A 17795-nucleotide genomic window follows, 5' to 3' on the forward strand; every position below is an offset into this window, starting at 1 on the left:
ACCAAATTGCAGAACACTTTTGGTTTGTCACTGCGACCAGTTTTCAGATCTTTTCTGACATTACCCGTATCCTTAGTGTAGTGCATGTCACATTACTCCATTGCCATTAAATTGGCCATGCATCGGAAACTTGACATCGCCCTTGTTTTACTGCAAAATTCTCCCCAGTAAGAAGTTTAGAACCCGGGTTTAAACATAAGCAGTAATATCATTCCAATAAAGAAACATTTGTTCAATAACAAGGATTCGAAGATGTTCCTCGCAAACCAGCACTTACCAGTCCATGAAGAGTTAGTACATACATGGATCCCTAACCCAATTTGATTTCATTTGCAATAAGTTTAGCTTCAAATGGGGAGATTTTTAACTATTTGCAAAGTAAAGTTGGTTAACTTAGTTTTATTCGATAAGTTTTGGTTTGGTAGATCTTTCACCGCAACGCAACCTAAAGAGGGGATCTACCCACGTTACAGGCTTTGTTAAAGATCGAGCATCTTTTAAACCCCTTCAACCATTCAACCCTTAGCACGGATCACCTAACACATTGGATTGGGGTCCCCTGTTTGGTGGACTTTTACCATCGGAACAGGGGGGTCCGTAGTGCTATTCTAAGCCGGCAGCTATACGGGGAAGTTGGAAGCAGTTGGTCAAACAAAAAAAAAGTTGTCTAGTAATAATTCACATCTGCATTTACAACTTGTAAGCGTGTCAAACAAAACTCGGGGATTCCTTCTTGGATTTCTACCTTATTTTTTTCATCAATTTTTTGCAGTTTCTTACAGAGTTCAGCCGGAGAATTTAAAGTTTTTCCCTGGTTTGCTAGATTTTTCCAGGCTTTACCCAGTTCTTCCAAGTTTCCATCTAGAGGTTTTGTTACATATTTGCTCTTATAAATAGTTCTTTCTGAGATTATCAGTTCTTTCAGATTAAGTGTAGAATTAGCTTAGTTTGAAATACACAGAAATAAAAACAGGTTTTTCAGGATTTCTGATGCTTGTTCCTAAGATTTCTACCAGAGTTTATCCCAGGATTTCTGCAGGTGGTTTTCACGGAATCTCTGCAGAAGTACCTCCTGATACTTTCCGATGTGTTGCTCACTGAATTCTCCACGGAGATCATTCCAAATTTATAGAAAGTTTCTTCAGAAATTTCTCTTATTGGTTTTCCAAGATAGCTTTCCTAAAATTTCTCTCAGGATTTTTGTGAGATTCTTGCAAAAGTTCTTCAGTGGGTTTCTTCGACATAGTTTTCTGATACTTTTCTTGGAATTTCAAGTGGGATTTCCAGAAAGAATTGCGGGAAGTGTTCTGAAAGTAATCCCAAGAAAATTCAAAATGCCTGGGGATCTCCAGCAGAAAATTTGTGAAAAAATCCTTAAGAAATTCTTGGATAACATCCAGTAATTCCAGGTATAGTTCCTGTTGAACAAAAAAATCCGGATAGGATTCCGTAAAGACCTTCTAGGGACGACTCCGCTGGAACAAATCGAGGATGATCTTTCAAAGGAATCCTGAGAGAAACACTAAAAGAAATTCTGTGACAACATCTGAAGCATATCCTGAGATAAACTCTTGTGCAGATCTCGGGATGAATAATGGAACAAATCGCACAAACATTTATTTGGACAAAACGCAACAGGAACTCCGGGAAAAAAATCCACGATGGACTCTGGGAGAAATACCGGGAAAACATATAGAAGTAATTTTAGAAAGAAATTCCCCAAATCCCCGTAAAAAACTACAAGGTTGGAATTCAGGAATCCTCCAGATTCGCAAGAAAAAATACTGGAAAGAATTGTTCGAATCTTGTAAAAAATTACAATAGGTATGTATTTATTATGTTTGTTTTCATCGGACAACAGGGTCTAAATGAAATAAACTAATACTATATCATAGGTGCTAATAGGAATCCGGAAGATTCTCCAGGAGGAAATCAAAAATAATCCAACAAAAATGGCAGTTATGAATATTGTGACAAATCCTGGAAGAAAGCAACTGTTGGCGAACCTACGCCAGCGATTAGTTGTTGTCTTTATACAACGCTAGGTACGGAGGGAAACGGAACCCATCTGGATGGCATGTCAACTACCTACACTATCAACGGTGAGTCTGTATCGTTTCAGTGACCAGAAGCAATAATTGTTCATAAAATTGACTGTGTGGTAGCATCGTGCCAAAATCATTAACGCTATTTATTAATCATATCATCAGAATTTATATAATTGAAATCATATATTTCTTCCTTTGAATTCGTGCCAATTGTTAAAGGTAGTATCATGATTGAAGTATCAACATTCGTTAATTTATGTGTGATTTGCCAGGTATTAGTTTCTCTAAAATATTGCTGTATACTTAACCTAGGATGCTAAATGAAACTTACATGCCAGTGTGGTAATTTAACATATTATTATAAAATCATGCAAATACTTAAAAACTACATTAAAAATTACAGTACGCAGTAAAAGTACGGCTGTAACTTCGATTCCCGACTCAGTACTTCGAGAACAGACAGTTTGACCAAGTGACCTAACTTTAGACTGGTTCATACACAAGACATAGATCGGAGTAGTCTCACAAACAACACTAAACGTAAGTAAAAAAACCAACGACTGAATCACTCCCCAGTCCTATGGTTGTGAAATACTACAAATTTATCAGTTATATCGCCGAAACTGTAACTATTTGTAACATACATGAATTGTTATACTCAACAGGAAAATAATAATCCCCATACTATTATATCCCATGCAACGGTCCTTTCATTCCGGGATTATTATTTCGGAAACCGCCTCCCCCCGTTGGCAATTGCCAACAGCAACCCTGAAGGAATTTCTGGGATAAATGAATTTTAACTTTATCCGCGTTCACATGGAATTTGCAGCATCTTTAAGAATTGTCGGATTGTTGGAAATATCTGGTTGATCTAGGAACCCTTCTCTCGTTCTTCTAGCTCCTTCTTGATTTAACTTGCTTTTAGAATAATCATCCGAAGGAATATTCAACTTTTTTACGGAACCACAGGCTTTCAGAAAAACCTTTAGCATTACGGGAAAATATTTGTTTTGACAATTCTTAGCAACAGTGAAGTAAACTATGTAGACTTTATGTTAGAGTTAATTTACAAGAGATAAAGTTCGCTACTTTTTATTGATGCGGCCCTATTTTTATTTATTTTTTTTTGCAAAATTCTGTTGTATCTCAAAGACCTGTAGTATTTTCTTGAATATGTTCGAGACATGGTTAAACTACACAGATCGAAAAAGGAATGTGAACTTCTGTGACATATGATGCACATAATTGGAGCGTGGGATATCACAGACGTTTACATGGCATATCATGTAAAAGTAATAAAATATGTAAATTTCCATTATATGTCATGTAATTCAGCATGACTCTGAGAGTTTACATGACATATAACACAATTTACATGATATATCATGTAAACCATAATAACACTAAGTTTACAGGATTAAAATGAAGTTTACGTGACGTGTAAATCTCATTATTTTTATCTGTGTAATTATGTACAGTTCTGATTATAAAGATTCATCATTCGATTCGAAGGGCCAACTTACACATAACCGGTTCGACGATTGCTTAGAGCAAATAATTTATAACCTCGTGTATTTCCCTGAGTATTCAAGATATTTCCTGCGTATTCCAGGTTTTCCCTGTAAAATAAAATTCCCTGAGGATTCCCGGTTTTCCAGGTTTTTCCATGTGGACACCCTGAATTCAAAACAAATATTCCGAAATACTCAAAGTAGTTTCTAAAAAATCTAACTTGTCTTATAAACATCTCCAGGGATTCCTTCAGAAATACCTCGATGGATTTTTTTTTTCCAAAACTTCATCAGGAAAACGCCAAGGGTTTTTTTTTCTAGTATACTTCCAGCCGTTATTACAGGAATACTTTCATAAACATCTTCAGATACACCTTCAAGGATTGCTCCGAAAAAACCAACTTACATATGTCATAAATACCTCCAGGGATATCATCATGAATATTTCCACCGATTGTTTAAAAATACATACAAAGATATGGTATCTTCTGGAATATTTCCAGCTTTTTTTCAGGAATACAGTCAGGTCTTTTTTTACGCGGTTTTGATTTACGCGGCCGCGTAAATGAAAACTCCATACAAAAAAAAAAATTTCATCGTCTCATTTTTGCATGATTCGTCGAGAAATGGTGAGACTTTTTTTACGCGGTTTTTCGAATTTTGAACTGAGTTTTTTTTTACGCGGTACGTATCCCCCGCGTAAAAAAAACCTGACTGTATTTCCATTAATTTCAATTCTTCTGACTCGAAGGTTATCTTATAAATGTCTAGATTTTTCTTCAGTAGAATTCTATTTTTACAAGATCTTTTTATTTTCAAAATTACCACCAAGAAATTCTACCGGTATCCAGCATTTACTTCAGGAATTTCTAAAGAAAGACTCACAGTAGGCTCAGTGTACCAGTTATGGCTATAGTACCTCAAATTCGCCATAGTCGATTTTACCCTTTAATGATGGAAATCAACAAGAAAACATTTGTGAACAACAGATGACGTTCACAAAAGATGATTGCAATCATTCAATCTTCACAATTTGCTCAAATTACGATAGAAATAAATCATTTTCCTTAATTTATCGGCTTCCTTGCACCCTATTTCGCCATAGTGTGCCAGTTATGGCTAATCCCATAAGGAATGCATGTCAATAGTGCGAAGTGGAACCCAAATTAACAAATGTGTCCATAACTGGTACAGGGTTCCTATCATTGGCACACGCCATAATAAATACTAAAACTAGTTTTGGACCCGTTTCTATATTTTTCCTGTAAAGTATGAACACTAATCAATCATTTGACATATCGATGACATTCGACGGGCTTCTTCTTATTTTTGTAGAAATAGTTCTTCTTAGGTAGTGCGATAACTGGTACAGGCACCCTACTTACAACGGCAAACCATTGTTCATTTTCAAATTAAAATGTTTTGTAGTTCAACGCAGAAAAATAAAATCAATTGTTTAAGAAATTAAAGAGATATTGTATTCTTATGATGACTAAATTGTATAAGAAATCAGCTTTGGTGCATTTTTGTTGACCATTACCTTATGAGCATCCCTCTAAAACACTTCAATTACTTCAAGAATACCACGAAGTTTTTGTTTTAGGGAAGCATCCGTAGCCTATTTTCCCATACCAAATATTGAATTCGTAGCAAAATCAGAGACTCCCCCTTCTTCTTCTTCTTCTTCTTCTTCTTGGCGTAACATCCTCACTGGGACAAAGCCTGCTTCTCAGCTTAGTGTTCTATGAGCACTTCCACAGTTATTAACTGAGAGCTTCCTCTGCCAATGACCATTTTGCATGTGTATATCGTGTGGCAGGCTACTCTATGCCCAAGGAAGTCAAGGAAATTTCCTTTACGAAAAGATCCTGGACCGACCGGGAATCGAACCCGTCACCCTCAGCATGGTCATGCTGAATACCCGTGCGTTTACCACCTCGGCTATATGGGCCCTCCCCCAGAGACTCGCCCCTTCCTCCTAAAATGTTACGACATTTCTGGACGCACGTCAACTGACATTTTTTTTTGTACGTGGAGAGATACGTATAGTATTTAACATTGCACAAAAGATCAACTCAATTGGGTTTTTAAATTAAGAAAAATGTATTGATTTTTTGATTTTATACAAAAGAGCACCTTTTTCTGAACCACCATGATTTTTTTCAGATTTTTAGAATTTCATTTTGGTACCTAAAATCGCTTTCGAAGAGATTTTTCGAAATCACCTTTTGACAGCTGGCCAACTGCTTGACAGCTCCGCCCAGTACAAAATGCGACGAGGGGTGATTCGACAAATCGCTCCCATACAAACTTCAAACTGATTTTTAAATAGGTTCCCGGGCACCAAAATTCATGAAAATTTGGATTTCGGCTCAGTTTTGCATGCAGATTCTGAATATGAAATTATCTCAACACCGCTAAAGAAGCCAATTGGTATGAATTAACTGAGTTCTTGCGGGTAAGTGCTCAAGTGGTTCAACATTCTACTTCTTTTGTTTTTTTTTTCTGGGAGGAATTCCCGAAGAAATTTCTGAATATTTTTTTGAAGAAATGTCTGTAAAAATTCCCGTAGGAATTTTGGGTGAAATCACACAAATTCAAGCAGACCAATGAGTATTTTTAATGAAAAACAAAAAAAAATCCCAAAGAAACTTTCTGCAAAAATTCAAGATAGGTATTTTTAATTATCAGTCTTTATTCATGAAAACCAGCCATCGGCTGAAAGTCTCGATAATAAAGATAATAATAATTTTTTCATGAATTCCCCAAGGATACTAGAGCAAATAATTGTACAAGAAAAAATGTTACAGGATATTATTATTTTACCAAAGAATTTGGAGGAATTACCAAAGGTGTCAATGCAAGGATCTCCAGCAAGCTATTGTGAGAACTCTACACGTAAGGCCAAAACTACGTAGACTAATTTAGTCATCGCAGACCCTTTCCCCTTGTAGACTCTCTTCCATATAAATATTTAAAAATATGTGTAGACCGTAGAATTCGGCCAGAGCCACACTTTAGAGTCTACGAATTTTGTGTACTTGCTAAACAATTATCAATATACCAAATGCAAGTCTGATACATGAAATCACAATCCATTGCCGTAGCCGCCCACTACTGGTAGGCCTACCACAGCGCACCGCTCTAACAGAATCGTTTCAGCTCAGCCAAAGTATCAGACCAAGACTTAAGCCTAGTTGGTAATTTACAAGTTGTTTTATCAGCGCTACAACCAGCTGCCACCACTACCGCCTTCAGTTGTGAAATCACAATCCTTAAGGCCGGTATATCAACAACTGATGACGACGCGAGCAACATAATTTCACGTTAGCGACCGCACGCGATACCAGTCGCTAGTACCTACTCGTTGAAAGAGTATCAGGTGCCATAAGCGGTGACTATAATTTACATATAGCAAACGCTCTTTCATAATCGAATCAATGTTATCACCGTCACGTGCACTGGTGTAAGTAATCAAGTACAACGTACAAGTTCAACCGGTTTTCAAGGGAGAAGTATTGGAGGTCGCCTTAAGCGATCAATCAAAACCGTTTATATAAATTCGAATAAAACGTATAATCATTTCGAATGATTATGAGGAAATTACTGGCAGGGGATTCTAAGAGACAAATTTTCCGAACATCCCACCCTATTAGGAGTCGGTCGTGAAGCGCACCTAATGATCTAAATTGCATGTATTCCAGCAGCGCCAAAGAAGGGTGTTTGCTTCCAAGATGTTTTTCTTTGCCTTGCAATCATACTAATGCTGACAAATAGGCACGAGCACGAAAAAACTGAGCGCGGACGGAGTTGCCTTAGTTGATGTGCGTTGGGAAAACATCTTCGCGCGAATCCATCATGGTGTGCACACATGATGTGCCCAGCACACAGCCATCCCACGGTAGTGATAATCATTTTCCACATTAGGAGTGCAGATAAGGAAGTGGAAAATCGCCTATCGTCGTTCAGTCAGAGGGGAGATAAACTGATTTCTTGCTTGCTTGTCGGTAAATGATGCTGGGTGGAAATGAAGGAAGTTGTTCACCCGCATAGGGAAATGATCGTAAACTAATGTGCGCAACACGCTACCGTAGAAGACGGGAGCTTGATTTCATTTTCAGCTGTCTGGTGATTTAAATTGATTGATAATTCAAGACGTATTTGATGAACTTAACATGGTAGCTATCGTGATTGCATTGAAAGGTGTTTTTAGTGTAGAGTACGCATAAAAATGATGCATATTTGGTAAATAATACGTATGATTGAATTCAAAATTGAGGTTTCAAGGTCATCGTTTCATTTAATGATAGAAACTTTATTGTTGTCTTCAAAAAGGCGGCAAAAAACAGTACCTGGAGGTGCCCATACAACTTAAAATTGATAAATTATCTAAACAACGGCAGATATTGCGGGTCTCGAACACGGAAGTAAAATTGCAACTTTGCGTTCATCTGATTTGGTTTCCTGAGACCAACAATCTGCTATAAATACGCCAAAGTCGCGAAGATAAAATGGTATTGATATGGAAGATGAAGTTCTATGTCGAACATGAATTAAGTTGCTGCCCGAAGACTCGATTGTCGGAACGAATCAAAGTACGGAAAAATGGTATGAGAAGTAACTTAAAATAAATTCGCACCGAAAACGACGTCACTATCAATCCTAAGCTGTGAACCCCAAACCAAAAAATGAGGTAGGTGACATACAGTTAATAAATCAGACATTCTGTCAAGTATTCCTTTAGGAATTACTAAATGGATTCCATCAGAAATTCATCCAGGAATTTCTTCGGGAATGTCTTCAGGAAATTCTTCGGGGATTTCCCCAGGAATTTGCGAAGGATTCCTTTAAGAATTCCTTCGCGGATTTCTCAAGAAATTTTTTTTTTTCAGAGATTTCTTAACGAATTTCTTTAGGAAGATTTCTTCTAGGATCTCTCCAGGATTTCTTGCAGGTTTTTTTTTCAGTAATTCCTCTTGACATTTTTTCATCCAGGAATATCTTCAAAGGTTCCTACGCGAGATTCTTTGTGTTCGTTTTGTGATTTCTCTAGAAGTTATGTCAGTTATTTATCCTGGTGTTTCCTTCAGTGACTCCTCTAGGGTTTTTGCAGGAATTTATTTTTCAGGATTTTTTCAAGGAGTTCCTTTATGGATTTGTCCGGGAGTTCCACCAGAAATTTTCCCAGGAGTCTCTTCCTATGTCATCCCCATGTTTCTTCCATGTCACAGAAGAGTTACGAAAGTCACGCAGTGGCTTAACTTCCTCAACAGCGGGGAGGAAATAAAAAAGTCACGGCAATGCATGTTTTTGTTGCACAGAGAAGTCACAGTGACATACTTATAACACACAATGCTAGAAGTAATCGACAGTGACTTTTGTATAACCTACATTTGCACCTCCGTGATAGTTCTGTAACATGTGCGTTGCTTAGGTTGAGTGATTTCTCAATGAGTTTCTATAGTGATTTCTCCAGGATTTTTTCAAGGCTTCAGATGAAGGAACTCATGGAAGAATGCAAGATTTCTATCAGGGATTCATCCAGAAGATTCTGCACTCATTCTTCCAGATGTTACTTCTGGATTCTCCAGGGACTCCACATAGGGCTCCAAAGGTTTCAAAGTCAAAGGTTTCTGCATAAGTTCATTTGAGAGTTCCTCCTGGAATTTATTCAGGATTTCTTCAAGTAGCTTCATTTGCTCGTTTATTTGTTTATTAATCCAACGGACCTAATGTTGGTCTAATTGAATACCTTAAAACTAATTACAATCATCGACGATTCCTCCACGGGCTTCTTAAGAGATTCCTGCAGAAGCTCCTTAAAAGATTCCTCCTTCAGTACATTCAGGAATTCTTTTAAAAGTTTCTTCAAGGGATCCTCCAAGAGTTACTTGAGGGAATCCAACAGGCGTTTTTTTTTTTTCAAAAAAATTTCACTATTAATCTTAAGTAGTCGCACTGATGTGTTTTATACAACACTTTAAAAAAAACGAGCTTTTTGTACACAGCATCAGCGTGCTATTGACAATGGTGATCGACCACGTGACTACCGGAAGGTTAAAATGAGAATAGAATTGTATTTAGAAATTCCATTTGTAATCTCTCCAGTTCTCCACCAACATCTTTTCCTACTTTGCCACATATCAGCTGATCAACGTTTCCCGGAATAAGATCTAGATTCATCACATCAATCATTCCGCCATGTAATATGTTACATAAGCTCGCGCTGTCGTTATGTGAACCCATTCCGATTACAACTGCGAATACCGGCATACGTTTCATAAATAGGGAAAAGCAAGCCACAAGATGACCAACCACCAATAATGGCAAGCATAAGACTGCACTCTTATTCCTACGAACACGCCGGATAAAGAGAAGAAAACCGGTCCTCCAAGGAAGTCGCCCGCTTGCGCTTGCGAAAAACAAGTTTTTCCGTTGCGTTGCACCAGAAGTGAGTGAGTATGAGCTTGAATTACTGTGTTGATTCGATGCGTGCCGATTTGGTGCAATGGAGCATCTTCAAATCGATCTGTTCCAATTCAGCAACTCTAGATTATCCTTGTGTTTATTGGTCACGATTACGTGTATTAGATTCTATAAAACGGGTACATTGCTCCGAAACGATCTCAGCACCAAGATCGTGAATAAGTCACATTCCTCAGCAGAAACAAACTCGTCATTCGCCAGAAAGCCATATTCGAGCGCAATTTATGACATTTCACAGCTCGTAAAACTGACCCATAACTACAGTTTGCTCGCACCCGTTTTCAGTATGCGGAAAAAAGGCGGACTGTGCAGCAGTCAAATATTTACTTTGAGTATGCACCTCAAACTAGCTCGTAAATAACCACCCGCCTCAAGCTTGATTTGCCTAGCCACGAAGCTGTTCTTAGCATGTTAGTCTATTGACTAGATATCGTGAAAACAACACAATACGTTTTGAGAGGTGGAGGAGTGTTTGTCGCGTATTTCAATATTTGATCGCCCTTTTGAGTGCAGGTTAGTAAGAGACACTTAATTGTTCAAAAAGAAAATGGAATTATCATTTTTATTGTTATTCCTTAATTTTTAGAAACATTTGAGCATAGTGAAATAGTTCCATATGTTTAGCGGGGTGCTCCCAATTTTACCCTACTCAAAACTAAAGATTTAAGCGTTGTTTGTTTTGTTTTTTTTTATTAGAAGTAAGCTATGATAACAAAAATGATGGAAGTAACGAAATGCGAACAATACTCGACGGAACACAATAGAATGGCATCTGGCGGCGTCGCATGAATCACAAGCTATACCAAGTGTGTAAAAATAAGGCTAAATAAGTAGCAGTCTGAATTGGGCTGGTCACGTCGCGAGGATGCAGGAAGAACGCCAGACCTCGGCATTCTACTCATCAGGGAATTCGCTGCAGTAGCACAAACATTCAGATGTCCACTTAATGTTTAAGTGCCAGTGATGCACACTAGGGCAGAACGCTGTTTTGGACAGACAAAACCTCTAGTGCATTGGATATTCATAGGTTTGATGCTTTCAGAGAAATGTTTTGTAAGAGTTTTCACTAAAATCTGGTTACGCAATATTTGATCAAGATGAGTTGAAACTAATCTAGATCAGTTAATTCTTTTCGTAGAAGTGTTTTAGAAGAAAACTTTCTTGTTCATTCTGTCATTTTTGACATTTCTTCCGAAGAGACCTTACTCTCTAAAATGTATGTACACAAATGGCACATGTCTAGCGTTAATTTTTTAGTGTTCAACACACTTTGACTGGAAGACGCTGCGATCCTTCATCGAGGAGCTAGAGAACCGTGCTGCGGGCATTCCGGAAGGTGGAAGCGTAGAAGATCAATTGAGCGCCATCAAAAACGTCTTCATCGCCACTGGCGAGAATAATTTGGGTGAGCTACGTACCCGAAGGAAGCAGTGGATCACAGATGATACCTGGAGGAAGATGGATGAGCGAAGAAACGCCAAAGCCGCGATAGAGCGAACGAAAACACGAGGAGCCAAAGCCGTAACCCGTCAGTGCTATTCGGCTCTCGACCTCGAGAACGAAATGAAACACTCGCGTAGACGGAACAAAAGAACGTGGGTGGACTCCCTAGCCGACGAAGACGAGAAAGCCGCTTTCGATGCCCGTGAAAGACACGTCTGGACTGCCAAGCTATGAGTCAAAAAGCCAAACTATGAGTCGATTCTGCGTCATAGACCGACCTTATGAAAATCGTTCTAGTCGTCATGAATTGTTTAAAGGCCATTTCATAAGTTAGACCTTATGATAATCTTAAGTTTAAGGGCTGTATCGTTAATTATGAGTACACCTTAAAATTGCTGTATTTCAAAATGTTTTATTTATTTTGTAAATTAAATTCAATTACATTGTTCATTGACCATCAGAAAAGCCCATGACATGATTGTATATTTAATTTTTCATGGATCTTTCCACCTCTCGCACTTTCTTCTTGGCGTGCTTCATAAGGTTTTGGACAACCGTTCCGACGATGGTTTTGCATACGTTGACCCAGTTTTTCTTGAATTTTGTGACGTCCTCTGCTCCTCTATCCTTTTTCCGTAGTTTCCCTTTCATCAAAGTTAACTATTTCTCAATGGGCCTTATTTACGGGCAATTTAGAGGATTCATTGCCTTTTCCACAAATTGAACATTGTTTACTTCATACCTGTCAAAGGTGTCACGCGCATAGTGGCCGGATGCCAAATCCGGCCAAAGTAATGTAGGACCTTTGTGCTTTCAGATGAGTGGCAGAATACAGGGGATACTCAAAATAACTGGGACAGGTAAAATTTTCACTTTTCAAAAAATGTTCAACTCGCTGTAACTTTTTGAAAAGGGCATCAAATATTCTCAAATTTTTACTGTAAGTTCATCAACTAGTTGTGTATCAGTGGTTAAAATTTGGAAAGGATCGGGCTATTCTTCACGAAGTTATAAAGATTCTAGAAAAGGGTATAATTATTCGATAGCCAACTTTGAGCTTTTATATCTCCGGATTCAATGAACTGATTGCAATGAAATTTTGACCATTCATGACTTATATGATGAACTCTCAAAAACGTTTAACTTAACTTTAAATTTTTAACAAGAGAAAAAGTTATAACGATTTCATTCATTTCACGATTTTTTAGTAAATTCATGAATTTCTAATATGCATCCCATTATTTTCTCAATTTATTAGCGGCTATGTTGTAACTTTCCTTCAAAACACATTTATATATAAGTCATTTAGAGGGAAATTAATTGAACTATAATTTGCATCTTGAATTTTGAAACGATGTTGAAGTTTTGGATAATTTGATGTTTTATTAGAAAAATAATCTAATCGTTATAATTTTCTTCCGTGTTAAGAATTTTAAGTTAAGTCAAAGGTTTTTCATAGCTCATTATACAAGTCATGAATGGTCAAAATTTCATTGCATTCGGTTCATTGAATCCGGAGATATAACAGCTCAAAGTTGGGTATCGGATAATTTTACCTTTTTCTAGAATCTTTATAACCCCGTGGACAATGGTCCGATCTTCTCCAAAATTGGACTACTGATACACAACTAGTTGATGAACTTACAGTAAAAAATTGAAAATATTTGATGCACTTTTCGAAAATTTACAGCGAGTTGAACATTTTTTGAAAAGTGAAAATTTTACCTGTCCCAGTTATTTTGAGTAACCCCTGTATGTTTCTGGAGACATTCCTTCCGGTATATTTCGACGTTCATACCTGGGGCCCATATAGCCGAGGCGGTAAACGCACGGGTATTCAGCATGACCATGCTGGGGGTGACGGGTTCGATTCCCGGTCGGTCCAGGATCTTTTCGTAAAGGAAATTTCCTTGACTTCCTTGGGCATAGAGTATCTTCGTGCCTGCCACACGATATACACATGCAAAATGGTCATTGGCAGAGGAAGCTCTCAGTTAATAACTGTGGAAGTGCTCATAGAACACTAAGCTGAGAAGCAGGCTGTGTCCCAGTGAGGACGTTACGCCAAGAAGAGAGAGAGGACCTGGGACGGTGAAGAAAGGTGACGATTTCATACCACATTGACAAATTGCTTGCATAACCAACACATTTTCCCATTTTTTCGCAAAAAATCGATTTCTCCTAATTCTTAACATCCGTGCCATGCTTAACAGTGAAAATCTGTGCCCCTGGAAATACCTTGTAGTCCAATTTGACATACGTTTCATCATCCGTGAATATGCACATGCAATTTTTGCTCAAAACATCGTCGTACAGCTTCCAAGCCTGAGTTTTCACATAATCCGCCAGAATTTGACTGCGTTTTGGACATTTCTGTTTTGGGTAGGTCTTCGGGGAATTACGCTCCTTGGCGCGTTGAACCATACCAACAGTCGTTTCACACTTTTTTGCTTAATCTCTAATGGATGCCTCCTATTTTCCTTCAACGATTTTGCAAGTTTTGCTGTCCAAATTTGACTAGGACGCACCTGTTTTTTGCCGCGTCCGGGTAAGTCTTTCAGTGTGTTATGCATACCGAATCGTTTGATAGCATTTTGGACAACAAAAACCCTAACACATTCAATTTTTGCTAATTTTCTTAGCGATTATCATTTTCAGGGCCCTACATTTTCAATTTCAATTGAAATTTTCAGGCGAAGTTTATAAACAATGTTTTCAATCGTCAATGGAAACAAGGCGCCGTCGTCGTCGCTCAGCCCGACTGTCATCGTCACCTATGAACCGACGCTGCTGCGTCGTCGCAGATGCCACTTTGTTTCGCACTCACAAGCTCACGCACGCTCGTTCGACTTCAAATGAATTTCTCTGTTATGACTCAATTAATGAGTGTAACAACCGTCAAATCTGTGTAAGGGGCTGTCCATTAATTACGTAAGGGAATTTTAGCGATTTTTCGACACCCCCTCCCCCCTTGTAAGATTTTTTGTATGAGAACCCAAAAATTTTTGCATGGCGCGTAAGATTTCTCAAACCCCCCCTTCCTCCATAAACCCTTACGTAATTAATGGACAGCCCCTAATGTTAATGTATGCTATGCATATTTTACTGAAATAGTTTATTACCCATAAAAATATTAAGCAAACATACATTTTAGACAATTTGAAAATTTCAATTGAATCCCAATCGGTGTGAAAATGAGCCGCCACTCGTCGTTGCGTCGAAGAAAGTGACAAGAAGGGCGGATGAAGCGAAGCGCATGCATGTTGTTTTGAATGTTCCCGTCGTTGGCGTCCGTCCGATGCTGATGGGCGCTCGCTTTCAGCGTCATGTTTTGGTTTCGACGATGTAGGCCCCTGATCGTTTTTCCTTGCAGTGCCTGGTCACAATCGATTTTCGCTTCTCCTCCGTAAACCCTCGCATTGTTCCACTTGAGCTTGAGGAAAAAACTTTAACTTTTAATGAAGGTTATCGTTTGTTTACAACGTTAACAACACATAGACACAAAGCAGTTAACAAGGATCTATGACATTTGGTCGAAAGACATTTGGTCGAATGACGTTTGATCGAATGACATTTGGTCGAAAGTACAATTGGTCGAACGGACATTTGGTCGAATGGACATTTGGTCGAAACCCATTTTGTGAAAGAAGAAGCATGTTATTTAGTCGAATGAACAATTCGTCGAAATCTGGTCGAAAGGCGCTAACTGATGAAAAGAGATTTGAGTGGAAAATAATATTCAGCATCTTGGTTCGCTTTCAGTTCAAATGCAGCACTGCGTTAAAGAACAGCCTACGTTTGAAAGAAGGAAAAATCTCTGATGAAAAAGTCTGCAGTTATAAGATCCAAATACCAAGCGGAAGAGCAGCTTGTGTTCAAAAGGAGAAATTTCTTCTAAAACATTCAGAAGTTGGTACAGAAAAACGCAATGAAATGATTAAACGTGAAATAAAAGCCTATGTTTCAAAGAAGGAAAAATACACGATAAAAAGACAGCAGCTATAACATTCAAACACAGTAGAAATACGAAACTTGGAAGAACAGCCTATGTTCAAAAGAAGGAAAAATCATTGATAAAATAATAACAACCATAATGTCCACTCTCAGCACAAATAACAAACTTGAAAGAACAGGACATGTTGAAAAGAAGGAGAAACCTTTGATAGAAAAGCCAGTATGTTCTACACAAAAACGCAATGAAATGATGAAACTTGAAGGAAGAGCCAATATTAAAAATAAGGAGAAATCTTCGATGGAAAATCAAGTACTTCAACAATGCCAACGAAAACTACACTGCACTAAAATATTTGCTATTTAATGTTTAATATTATTAAATACGATTAAATTGCTATACGACCAAACGTACTTTCAACCAAATAAGTTCAGTATGTAACATATCAATTATGATACCGAAATCTATATTATTTTTCACTCAAATCTCTTTTCATCAGTTAGTACCTTTCGACCAGATGTCCATCCGACGAAATGTCCATTCGACTAAATGTCATATGATTCTTCTTCCACAAAATGAGTTTCGACCAAATGTCCATTCGACCAAATGCCCTTTCGACCAAATGTACTTTCGGCCAAATGTCATTCGACCAAACGTCATTCGACCAAATGTCCTAAAGCCGTTAACAAAATAAGGCATAGTCTTTTTAATACAGAGCCTCAAAGGTGTACTCATAATTAACGATACAGTCCTTATTTGCCTGAGTGTTGGAAACCACCACATTTCTGGCTGACTGGATGCTAGACGTCTTAGTAAAGTTATTCAAAAAGAGTGACCTGGACCGTATGCGATAATTGTCGGGGTATCAGATTGCTGTGCATCGTTCTCAAAGTCCTCTGCAAAGTGATTCTTAATCGGATACAGGAGATGATTGAAGCAACTCTCCGCCGGCACCAAGCAGGATTCTGTGCCGGATGATCCGTATCATCCTGGAGCAAATCAATGAATTCTCAGAGTCTCTCTACCTGTTGTTCATTGATTTCGAAAAAGCTTTCGAACATTTCAATCATGAAAACTTGTGGGAAGCCTTAAGGCGCAAAAGTGTCCCTGAAAATATCATCGGTCTCATTGAAGCACAGTACAGGCAGTACGTGTAGAGTACTGCACAACGGTGTCTTGCCTGATCTCATCCGTGTCGTTGCTGGAGTGAGGCAAGGATTTATGGGAAGTGATGATTGCAATAGATGAATGCACCGATGAACTGAATTCATCGCGGTCCGAGACTTTTGACACTAGAACGGGGCCACTCCCAATCAGAATGGTTCAATTCTGATTGGAAATCGTGCACTTCTGATTGGAAGTGGCCCCGCTCTAGTGTCAAAATTCTCGGACCGCGATGAATTCAGTTCATCGATGCACTCGTCTATCGCTTGTTGCCAACAGACAGTTCACTGCATCTGCACATGTTCATACGGATGTCGGAGTGTTATTGGCTAATGTTTATTAAGGGTTCGCATTGATACGTGTTGCCAGGGGTAAAGTGGTAGATTGCGGAAAGATTACTGTGAAGCGGCACAGTTCGCTCAGTTGCATAACTTGTAGGCGTTATATGATAGATATACACTTTGCTTAGAAGGTTGGAAGGAAGAGAAACGGATTATTTTTTTAATCCGTTTCTCGTTCTAGCAATGGCTATGAACATACGTTTATACATTAGATGCATATAAAAATACAAAGTAGGACGAAAGGGATGAGCCAGGGATTGAACCCAGGACCATCTGCAAATAAATCAGATGCGGTAGCCACTAGACCACCAAGCACGTCATGAAAAAGCTGTTCTAGGCTTCAACAAATAGATCACATTTTACAGTGTCAAGCATTCATTTTTTGAATAATTAACGATATTTTCAGAAAGCCGACAAACAAGTACGATGATAGGTTTCATCAGTCAACGAGGTTGAACAAATTTGAATTATTTTTTTTAATAATTGGACGAACCCTTTAAAGCAAAGCTTTGTTTTGCCTGCATTTTCATTATCCATTACCGCTGATCTTTCCCCCTAAATAATGAACTCAGTGGATCTGTAATTGTTAAACACGTAGCGGACAATAATTGATTATGTTGTAGTAGCGATGGCAATTGTGCTTCACTTTTCTTCTCGTGCTCAAGATGTATTGGATACATTCACGCCCGGTACGATATTTTATTGTTTGGAAAGCTCTTCCAATGGAACGAACCTACCTTCACATGGGAGCCTCCTTTCGCTCATACATTTTTTATTTACGAGTTTTTATTTGGAAAAGGAGAGGTTAGGGTTTTCATGTTGATGTTTTGTTTCCATGCATGATCTT

At 38.3% G+C, this 17795-nt stretch overlaps 2 protein-coding genes across 3 annotated transcripts in view; both read right to left on the reverse strand.

Annotated features, from left to right (window-relative positions):
- The window catches only part of LOC134285420 (uncharacterized), a 446116-nt gene that overhangs the window by 42776 nt on the left and 385545 nt on the right, over window positions 1-17795 (reverse strand). The gene's annotated exons all lie outside the window — the stretch shown is intronic.
- Window positions 1-17795, reverse strand: part of LOC134285416 (dual specificity testis-specific protein kinase 1-like) — a 171195-nt gene that overhangs the window by 321 nt on the left and 153079 nt on the right. The window lies entirely within an intron of this gene.

Source organism: Aedes albopictus, chromosome 1 (assembly GCF_035046485.1).
Source record: "Aedes albopictus strain Foshan chromosome 1, AalbF5, whole genome shotgun sequence".
Classification (NCBI taxonomy): Eukaryota; Metazoa; Arthropoda; class Insecta; order Diptera; family Culicidae; genus Aedes; species Aedes albopictus.